A 10,202-nucleotide genomic window follows, 5' to 3' on the forward strand; every position below is an offset into this window, starting at 1 on the left:
ATTTAGCATATTCAAACATCAGTGAATAATGGTTCTGTTGTTTACTAAAGAATAATGGATACAATCCAGGTTCATCATGAATATATATATATATATATATATATATATATATATATATATATATATATATATATATATATATATATACATGTATATATATATATATATATATATATATACATACACATACATATACACATATACATATACATATATATATGTGTATATATAAACCCATGCCTTTCATATTTCTCATTGAAATAAAAGTTAACAGTAAGTTCATGTCAGCTTGAGGGTAAACAAAACTGAAAACAGCATTTATTGAAAATTGAAAAACCTATTTAATTACAAAATAAAATGAAGTTTGAAGTTTAAAAAAAAAAAACTAATAACCAAATTTTTCGAGCCAATGCTGCAATAGAAAAATGAACGTTTTATTCATAAAAGCATATAATAGCAGCTATTGTGAACCATGTCGTATTATCGGCCAATATTCAGCCAGAAAGCCATATTCCATCGACGCACTTCATATATATTTATTACCAAATCCGAATCGTTCATTAAATCTACCAAACGGAGCCGTGACATGGCATCTGAATTACCAAATCTGTCCCGTTTTGACTGTGAAAGTATCTGATTTGTTTTTTGGGGGAATTTGTCTAATTTTTTTTTACAGGAAAATTACTTTTAACGGTGAAATTACCTTGCTCTCTCATGCGAAATTTCTTTGATTTTTACAGCAAAATCAATTAAGTTTACGTTGCTAAAAAAAGTGGGGGGGATTTTTACAGCGGAGTTGACCATTTTTTTGCAGCAAAATTAAGTCATTTTCTTAATATGAGAACAACCAACAACAGACTAGCAAATTTACATTTTTTTTTCGACAACGATAATAACTGATTGTCCTCTATTAAAGATATTCATTTTTGACTGCTAGAATAACTGCTGTCTTTTGTTAATTTCTGGAACTAATTATTTTTCGTTTGAAAAATGACTAACTTTTCCTGTAGATATAACTGATTTTGGAGCAAGTGAATAACTACTGAATTTTATCTGGAAAGTAATTTCTTATTCATTGAAATTAACTATTTTGAAATGTTATTATGAAAACTCATATTTTCTTGAGACATATCATTATATGATACTAAAGCTGAGCGTGAGAATAAGATATGTTGGCACAAGGCCACCGCAATTTAACAAAACCAGGAGCAGGAAATACTTCTGATTGTTCGTATTGAATCAGATGATGGCACATCTGTGCTTTAACTGCAGGGGAAAATGGCAACTAATATTACGACTGCGAAAAATGAGAAGTTACGGCGGAGTATTGAGCAAACGACGTATTCCCGTATTGTGAAAAGCCAAATGTACCCCACTGAACTTAAGTTGGGAATTGTGTTTCTGGCAGCTAATTGGTCGGAAACAGTCACAACGAAGAAGGGCATAAAACTATCATACGTATCCCAAGAGACTTAGAAGGCTAAAGGGAAAGCTTATAAAGGTGAATATATATATATATATATATATATATATATATATATATATATATATATATATATATATATATATATGTGTGTGTGTGTGTGTGTGTTTGTGTGTTTATAAAAAAATTGTATTATGGAGTAGGAATGGGAATGGCGACCTCCAAGCAACAACCTTCCCCAGCGTTTGTTTGAAAAGGAAACTCCTGTCAGCTGGAACGGTATTTGGGGAACGTGCTCGACAAAGATGATCAGAATGTTGATAAACCTCCTGTTTTGGTCACAGTTCGATTGCCCTTTGCTTGATGGGTTTATTTGTCTGCGGTTCCATTAAACTGTGAGTAAAGACAAAACAGTGCGTAATCGTTATCCATCAGGATGTCGTTGAGAAGATGTAACGTTAATGAACGAGGAAACTACCACATATATTTTTTTTTCTTGTAAGAAAACTGAAGAGCATTCCACTGAGGATAATGATGAAATGTATATGCGACGGAGAGTTATTTACTAATTTTTTTTTTTCATTTCTCATCTCTCTCAAAAAAAAAAGCGTCGGACCAAAGCGAAAGTGAAATTAAGGATTGGGTTAAAATTAAGGAGAGTATTTATAAAAAAAAATAACTACAATAATGATAATTGTAATTATTGTCATAAATGACTATAGTGCAACGTGTGGTTTGCTTAGCTGTAAACCTCTTGTAAATGAACATCGTAACATTGTGGTAAGAGGGAATATGCTTGATCATACTGATAGTTGTTAATGGACTTCCACCAGAGTATTGTTAAAGGGAATGTGTAGAGTGAATGCACACATACACAGTGGCCTCAGCCCTCACTTTTCCAGGTTTATCTTGCTGGTGGAAGGGGCAGTTCCACCTGGAGGAGGGTCAGGACCCCCATTGCAGCCACCTCCTCCAGAGATCTTTCGTGGCCTTGCACACCAAACGCCTCTGTCTGATATAATTGGATTTGAAGAATAACAATAACAACCATTCTATCCTCCGTAGACGATCAAATTGTTTGTGTCCACAATTGGCTGTGTTCGACAAAGCCATGCGTTCTAAAAGGCATTCAGGGTTTTGTATTGCTTCCAACATTAGACTGAAAATGCGGAAGAAGGTCAATGCTGGAAGCACAAAGGAAACTATTCACCTTTCTCTCACAGAAAGAATTATTACAAGAATAGGAAGAACATGAGCAGGGAGATAATTCCAAAGCTTGGCAATGGAGGAAAAGAAGCAGTGGGTGAGGATTACCGATTTCCACAGATTGACTGCGCTAATGGATGCCCCGACAGATGTTGGTTGGTTGGCTGATTTAGATTAATTGGGCCTTGGCCACCACGGGCCTTCACCCTAAAGCTGTTTATAAGTTTGGTAAGGTGTGAAAAGGAAGTAAGCGACTGGTAGTGGTACATGTAATATAAAGAAGAAGGCTAGGAAAGCTCATCTGAGACACTATGGCCATTTAATAAGGAGAGAGGGGGCGGAACCAATCAAGAGAGCTAAGAACATGCCAGTAATGCGGAGGAGTTTGGGGGGTCAGCGGATCAGATGGATGGATGTGGTCAGTAGGGATATGGGTGAGGTGGGACTCGGGGGCTCAGTGGGGGCGTGTGTGTTGGGGTGGAAGATGCAAGGAATAGAAATAGATGGAGAAAGTTGGCTTGAGCGGCCGACCCTGCTATACAGCAGAATTAATAAGGTCGAAAGAAGAAGAAGAAGAAGAAGAAGAAGAAGAAGAAGAAGAAGAAGAAGAAGAAGTGGCCCTCTAGACTCTGACCTGCCAGACGAGATGACGGCTGTTACCAAGTCGCCTGAGAGAGGGAAGAATTCTTCGGTTTACTCAACAAACCTGTGACGGAATATGATTCTTTAGATCTTGGGAAAGACAAAGAGAGACGCCATCTTGCAGGACCGTTAGTTACATCAATATCTTATTTTGAGCTTCATGGTTTACCAGTACAGTTAATGCAATATCATTCCAACACGTTTTCTGCCATCTTTTAGTATCTTCCCGCCAAACTTGCCACCAATAAATCAATGTCTATCTTGGTTGGAAAGCCGAAGCTGTGCGCAGTGGTCAAAGAGGAGTCACACTTGCACGAATAAGCCCAGCTTCAATTTTAACATAATTACTGGTCACTTGGGTTCAAAGTTTGGCGTCAGTTTACTATATTTTTGCCAACAGAGCGCTCGTATTACAGAGAGAAGTGGCGCTTTCATGTTAGAGGATCTTCACATAATAATGTGAAAATAAATTCTTTCGGTCTGATGTGACTCGAAAAAAGAGTGCTTAGCATAAATGAGAGTATGAAACACGGTCGAGAACGCATTCCGAGTTGAGGCTACATTGGAAGAAAAATAAGTTAATGTAATTTGTAGTGACTGGAGAGCAATATATCCACCGTGATATTGTGTACAATTCATATAGCGCCAGTGGGATGTAAGAATCGTTGTGATACAATTAACAATCGTATTACGAGAATAGCACCAACTGTTTCCCTACAAGTCTACAACAAAAGATAAAGAAAAGATGAAAACCATAGAACTGATACAAACACGATGTAAACGTAACGACAGATAAAAATTGCACCGAAGAAACTTCGGCGCAATTTTCTGTACAGCCGCTACAGCGTATAATCAAGGCCACCGAAAATAGATATATCTTTCGGTGGTCTCGGTATAACGCTGTATGAGTCGAGGCCCATGAAACTTTAACCAACTCCCGGTGGTGGCCTGTCCTATCGTTGCCAGACGCACCATTATGGCTACCTTTAACCTTAAATAAAATAAAAATTACTGAGGTTAGAGGGCTGCAATTTGGTATGTTTGATGATTGGAGGGTGGATGATCAGCATACCAATTTGCAGCCCTCTAGCCTCAGTGGTTTTTAAGATCTGAGGGCGGACAGAAAAGGCGCGGGCAAAAAAAAAAAGGGCGGACTGACAGACAAAACCGGCACATTAGTTTTCTTTGCAGAAAACTAAACAGGCGAACGTTCCTTGGTATTCGCAAATGTAATTTTGAGATCAAACAAATACGTTGCGAATTCAGAAAAAAATTTGCCTTCTCTTTAACGAAGTAACCTGATCTCCTACCCATGAATATGCAAAATCTTCCGCTCTTTTGTATTCAGACGAATTGACTTAAGGAACTGCTTTTCTCAGCGTTTTCCCACATAATAATAATTCATACTTCAATCTAGATACCCTGAAAAACAATCTAATTTTACCAAAAATTCATTTTTCTTAGTGTTCCACTCTTTTTTCTTTTACATTGCTTCGTGAATAGAAAACAAATACTTTAGACTCTATTAAGGAAAGGTAAAAAAAGAATTCAATAAAAGAAATTTGAGATTCATTTTATTTATTTTGTCAAGAAAAATGGGATGGAAATATTATCCAGACTTTAGTTATATCAAGTTTAAAAATGGGATTATATTAGCTGTAATAATAAATAATAATAATAATAATAATAATAATAATAATAATAATAATAATAATAATAATAATAATAATTGATAATAATAATAATAATAATAATAATAATAATAATAATAATAATAATAATAATAATAATAATAATAATATTCACCAAGATCACGACAGACACATTCAGTTACCAACTAAAGAAAATTCCCAACTGGAAAGCCCCAGGTCCCGATGAAGTCCAGGGATACTGGCTCATAAACTTGAAGGCCCTACACCCACGAATAGCAGAATAACTCCAGAATGGTATCACAAACGCCGAAATGGATGACCACGAGGAGAACATCCTTAGTACAGAAAGATAAAGAGAGGGAAATATAGCAAGTTCCTACAAGCCTATCACCTGCCTACCAATAATGAGGAAGTTACTAACAGGTATCATCAGTGAAAGGCTATACAACTACCTAGAGGATACAAACACCATCCCCCACCAACAGAAAGGCTGCAGAAGGAAGTGTAGGGGCACAAAAGACCAGCTCCTGATAGACAAAATGTTAATGGAGAATAGTAAGAGAAGGAGAACCAACCTAAGCATGGCATGGATTGACTACCATAAAGCCTTCGGCATGATACCGCTCACGTGGCTAATAGAATGTCTGAAAATATATGGGGCAGAGGAAAACACCATCAGCTTCCTAAAAAATACAATGAGCAACTGGAATACAGTACTTGCAAGCTCTGGGATAAGGCTAGCAGAGGTTAACATCAGGAGAGGGATCTTTCAAGGCGACTCTCTACCTCCACTACTCTTCGTAGTATCCATGATTCACATGACAAAAGTACATGCAGAAGATGGATGCTGGGCACCAACTCAAGAAAGGAGGCAACAGAATTAACCATCTGATGTTCATGGACATCAAGCTGTATGGTAAGAGCATCAAGGAAATAGATACCCTAATCCAGACTGTAAGGATTGTATCGGGGGACATCAGGATGGGGTTTGAAATAGAAAAATGCTCCTCGGTCAACATACAAAAAATCAAAGTAACAAGGACTGAAGGGATGAAGCTACCAGACTGGAACAGCATCAAACACATAGATGAGACAGGATACAAATACCTGGGAATAATAGGAGAGGATACACCAAGAGATGAAGGACATGATCAAGAAAGAATATATGCAGAGACTTAAGGCGATACTCAAGTCAGGCGATACTTAAGTCAAAACTCAACGCCGGAAACATGACGAAAGCCATAAACACATGGGCAGTGCCAGTAATCAGATACAACGCAGGAGTAGTGGGGTGGACGAAGACTGAATTCCGCAGTATAGACCAGAAAACAATGAAACACATGACAATGCACAAAGCACTACACCCAAGAGCAAATACAGACAGACTATACATAACACGAAAGGAAGCGGAGAGAGGGTTACTAAGCATAGAGAGCTGCATCAACATCGAGAACAGAGCTCTGGGGCAATATCTGAAAACCAGTGAAGACGAGTGGCTAAGGAGTGCATGGGAAGAAGGACCCATAAAAGTAGACGAAGACCCAGAAATATACAGAGACAGGAGAATGAAACACAGAACAGAGGAATGGCACAACAAACCAATGCACGGACAGTGCATGAGACAGACTAAAGAACTGGCCAGCGATGAAACATGGTAATGGCTACAGAGGGGAGAACTCAAGAAGGAAACAGAAGGAATGCTAACAGCGGCAAAAGATCAGGCCCCAAGAACCAGATATGTTTAAAGAACAATAGATGGAAATAACATCTCACCCATATGCAGGAAGTGCAATATGAAAGATAAGACCATAAACCACATAGCAAGCGAATGTCCGGCGCTTGCACAGAAATAGTACAAAAAGAGGCATGATTCGGTAGTAAAAGCCCTCCACTGGAGTCTGTGCAAGAAACACCAGCTAGCTTGCAGTAATAAGTGGTACGAACACCAACCTGACGGAGGGATAGGAAACGAAAAGGCAAAGATCCTCTAGTGCTATGGTATCAGAACAGATAGGGTGATACGTGCCAATAGACCAGACGTGACGTGACAAAATCAAGAAGAAAGTATCACCCATTGATGTCGCAATACCATGGGACACTAGAGTAGATGAGAAAGAAAGAGAAAAAATTGTTAAGTATCAAGACCTGAAAATCGAAATAGGGAGGATATGGGATATGCTAGTGGAAATTGTACCCATAATCATAGGAACATTAGGCACGATCCCAAGATCCCTGAAAAGGAACCTGGAAAAACTAGATGCCGAAGTACCTCCAGGACTCATACAGAAGAGTGTGCTACTAGAAACAGCGCACATAGTGAGAAAAGTGATGGACTCCTAAGGAGGCAGGATGCAACCTGGAACCCCACACTATAATAACCACCCAGTCGAATAGGATGACTGTGATACACCTAAAAAAACATCAGATATTTCCCCGAAGTTTTGTAACTATTTCGCATTTCTCTTTGTTCAATAGTCCATGAAACCATAAACATCTTACATCTGTCGTAATTGTCACCTTAAGTTGATTAGTTTCTTATATTCCCTATCTTTCCTAGTTGTTAGTCTCTCTCTCTCTCTCTCTCTCTCTCTCTCTCTCTCTCTCTCTCATACGCAGAAAAAATATAATTCAAATATATTTATTCTCAACCTTAGTCTTGGTTTATGAGTTCTCCATCTCAAACATTATCTTTCATATTTTTTTTAATTTCACTCCCCAAAAGTTGGACGTGAGCCAAAACTTACTCATGAGGAGTAAATATATATATATATATATATATATATATATATATATATATATATATATATATATATTGTAATGTAAAGTCAGTGCTCTGGTTGGGGTTCAGGAGAAGTAGAGATTATCTTACCATAACACCCCAACCATCCCCGTCCCACCTCCCATCCAACCCCCCCCTCGCCTCCACAAAAATCTGACTCCAGGCCCCTGAGTTCTTTTTCGCCAGTAAGATTTACAGTATTTTTACCACGAAGTTTTTCTTTTGTATCTTATTTATTTGTCCCTTAAATCGCGAATCAATCTTTTTCTTTAACAGTTTGTAGCAACCATATAACTTCATATTGATATTAGTAAATATCATTTTAAAGCTGCAAAGTAATGAAAATAATTTACACTATCTGAAATGACAAGTTAATATTCTGAAGTCATAATAATCGGCAAATACCTTTTATATATAGGCCGATATTTTCATGTCTTAGGAATTAAGAATTTATTTATATTTCCTCAACGAAGGTTATTAAACTTTACAACAGCGCTTTTCTTTGCTGTTTTTCAGTTCCAGTATTTTCCATTCCTATTCAAATCCAAATTTTATGCTTCTCTCAAATCCCAAGCTTTATTTATATATTTATTCAGATCAAAAGTCTCTTTCTTATTGGCATTCAGATATAAAGATTTTTACAGCTTCATTCGTCTGGAACACGATTTTTTTTTTTTTAGACCTGAAAAGATTTTCAGATTTCTGTCGTATTTGTATAAAGGCATCGGTAAAAAGTATATAGCGAAAGAGATAACGTTTAAACTTAGACATTGCCCAACCCCTCGACACAAGAGAATCGTCTAACGTTGGCGAAATCGCTCTGATTCAGTGAATAAAACAAGACAAAGGCAGTTCGTAAACCTGAGACGAAAAGATATGAATAATAGAAAGACCAAGGAGAGCGCTATTATGAGTCGAACAAAACAAGAAAAATGAAAAAAGTTTTGAGGTGGTTATTTTCTTACAATTGCTTTGTGTGTCGTTAGTTTTGCAAAACTGAATGTTTATACAGGTTAGCAAATGATATTTGATATTTTCTGTCAAAGATTATTATTTTGATCATTATTATTATTATTCGCAATGAACAAATATGATTGTGACGCAAACCAAATGCCTTGAAGTCTTAAAGCTAATGTGAAGAATATTAATCCCACGAGAGACACTTCAGCTTACCTAATTGTTTCGATAATTCCTGTTTGGCACACCACTATTCCTCCAAACAGTACACTTAACACTGGGTGTAGTCAATATGTAAATGGGTAATCACAGACATAAGTATCCTTCAGAATCCTATATGGGTTTAGCATTACTATCCCATCAAATATATATTATATATATATATATATATATATATATATATATATATATATATATATATATATATATATATATATATATATATATATATATATATATATATATATATATATATATATATATATATATATATATATATTTATGTTTAATGAAGAAGGAGGATGATCAAAGGATTAAAGAAGCCACCATACGGAATTGGAAAACAAGGGCTTTAATCCACTCCCCCATACACATATAAATATAGCTGGACTACGTGTCCGTTATTCTATGGATACTTGACAATGAGGACTGCTAGCCCTAGAAAGCTTGTAACTTTTCCTGAATAAATATCTCTGCTAGATACACCATCCAGTTTTAATGAGGTCCTGTAAGTAATTGTATTAATGCACAGAACAATTGTGTAAGTGATAATGTTAATATATATATGTATATATATGTGTGTGTGTATACATGTGTATATATATGCATAGATTGATACATAGATATATAAATAGATAGATAGCTATGTTCTCACATGCCTCTAGACAGGGATATGAGTGCACAACCTTGCAAAATTCAGGGAAAATTAACGTACCTCCTGTTTCGATGTTCACATATTACGATAATACAATTACGTTTCCTATTACTGAAGAACAGATGGATTTACGAAGAGATATTTCATGTTCAGTTACGATGCGGAGCGGAAAAGTAATCGATTTAACTGTTCTATCTCTTTTAAAGGGGAGAGAATATAAACTCGCATCGGTGGAATATGAACCTTGTAATAAGGCCGATGATCTCTCTCTCTCTCTCTCTCTCTCTCTCTCTCTCTCTCTCTCTCTCTCTCTCTCTTTATATAAATATATATATGTGTTCTATGTGTGTACAATGAGGACTGTGTGTGGGGGTGTATAAATAAATATATATATATATATATATATATATATATATATATATATATATATATATATATATATATATATATATATATATATATATATATACTTACAATTCAAGGAAGAATGGCAAAACCCACAAACGTCTCCACCCAAGTTGAATATTACATATACCGCTGTTTAATGTAACTTGTTGCCTTGTCTAGCAAACAGACAAATATTGACAAACCAAGCATCTTAACGAAAAAAAACAAGCTAGCATCAAATGCAGGAAACACCTCGTACAAGAAATGGCTCTCTCTTCCGCT

Source organism: Macrobrachium rosenbergii, chromosome 49 (assembly GCF_040412425.1).
Source record: "Macrobrachium rosenbergii isolate ZJJX-2024 chromosome 49, ASM4041242v1, whole genome shotgun sequence".
In the NCBI taxonomy this organism is placed as follows: Eukaryota; Metazoa; Arthropoda; class Malacostraca; order Decapoda; family Palaemonidae; genus Macrobrachium; species Macrobrachium rosenbergii.